The sequence below is a fragment of the Protobothrops mucrosquamatus genome, unplaced genomic scaffold, assembly GCF_001527695.2.
Source record: "Protobothrops mucrosquamatus isolate PMUCROS unplaced genomic scaffold, P.Mucros_1.0 scaffold4943, whole genome shotgun sequence".
Taxonomy (NCBI): Eukaryota; Metazoa; Chordata; class Lepidosauria; order Squamata; family Viperidae; genus Protobothrops; species Protobothrops mucrosquamatus.
Window position 1 is genome coordinate 42,168 of NW_015390827.1, and position 1,964 is coordinate 44,131.

A 1,964-nucleotide genomic window follows, 5' to 3' on the forward strand; every position below is an offset into this window, starting at 1 on the left:
AAAAAATGTATTAACCTAGTAAAATATTCTTGCATGATGAGGAATTTAATTAATCAAATATAGTGATGACTCTTGATGAATTATTTTCCACATCATGCCAGAATATTCAAGCCAAGACCGGCTCACCACCGTTTCACAGAGCAGGACGTGAAATAAATGGGGCTGAGTTTTTAGGGGGCAGATTATAGTTCAGTCTTACCAAGAAATGTTTGATAATGGAACCAATTCTTCAGATAGAAGGATGGTTTCTCCTTCATTCTGCTTAAATGTTTCCTATGTTCTCTCATCTATCATTACTAAATTACACAGAGCAACAATGTGTCAGATTACAGACCAGCAAATATGGCTGATATCTGAAAAAGGTTTGGTAACATGCAATCCTTAGTTGAAAGCTTTTTAAAAAGGTTTGATGAAATGATAATGGCTGTGGAAAATATTCAAATGCATGTAGCTGTGGATAAATTAGATTCACAAGAGGAATGCAATTTGAAAGCAGAAGATTAGAAAGAAATGTGGGCTGTACAGACTGAGGACTAGCTGATTGCACACACCTCCATGAAGTTCAAGACTTAATTCTTTTACAACAGCAAACCTACCTGAGGGGAGAAGTGATAAATTGGTTTTTTATAGGAGGATTGAACATCTTTTTTACATCGTGGTGACCAAAACTGTATGCAGTATTCTAAGTGTGGCGTTACCAAGGCCTTGTAAAGTGGTATTAATACTTCACGTGATCTTGATTCTATCCCTCTGTTAATGCAGCCTAGCACTGTGTTGCCCTTTTTGGCAGCTGCAGCACACAGCTGGCTCATATTCAAGTGATTGTCCACTAAGACTCCAAGGTCCCTCTCACAGTTACTAAAATTGAGCAAGGTACCCCCTATAGTATACCTGTGCATTTGGTTTTTCTTGCCTAAATGTAGAACCTTACTTTTTTCACTATTGAATTTCATTTTGTTACATAGTGCCCAGTGTTCAAGTCTGTCCAGATCCTTTTGTATCTTAAGCCTGTCTTCTGAAGTGTTGGCTATTCCTGCGTGTCGTCTGCAAATTTGATGATTTCCCCATCTACCCCCTCGTCCAAATTGTTGATGAAGATGTTGAAGAGCACTGGGCCCAGAACAGAGCCCTGGCGCACCCCACTACATACTTCCCTCTATGTAGATGCGGTTCCATCGAGGACCACACGCTCAGTACGGCTGGTCAGCCAGCCACACTTGGAATATTGCATCCAGTTTTGGTCACCATGATGTAAAAAAGATATTGAGACTCTAGAAAGAGTACAGAGAAGAGCAACAAAGATGATTAGGGGACTGGAGGCTAAAACATATAAGGAACGGTTGCTGGAATTGAGTATGTCTAGTTTAATGAAGAGAAGGATGAGAGGGGACATGATAGCAGTATTCCAATATCTCAGGAGCTGCCCCAAAGGAGAGGGAGTCAAGCTATTCTCCAAAGCGCCTGAAGGCAGGACAAGAAGCAACAGATGGAAACTAATCAAGGAGAGAAGCAACCTAGAACTAAGGAGAAACTTCCTGACAGTTAGAACAATTAACCAGTGGAACAACCTGCCCCCAGAAGCGGTGAATGCTCCAGCACTGGAAGTTTTAAAGAAGAGACTGGACAGCCATTTGTCCGAAATGGTATAGGGTTTCCTGACTGAGCAGGGGGTTGGACTAGATGACTTCCAAGGTCCCTTCCAACTTTATTATTATTACTAGATTTATCACACTTAACTGGAAAAAAAATTCATCTGGACTCTTTTGGGTAAATAGACCAACTTTGGATATTGAATTTATTATATTTAACCAGACAAATATTGAAAAGAGATGGTATTAAAAATAAATGTGGATACTCGATCCATGCTAAATCACTGTTAGCTCTTGGGAGGATTTGGGATAGACCAGATGTCATGGTAGATATACTATGAGTTGATTAAAATAACAGTTGATTAACAGAGGGTT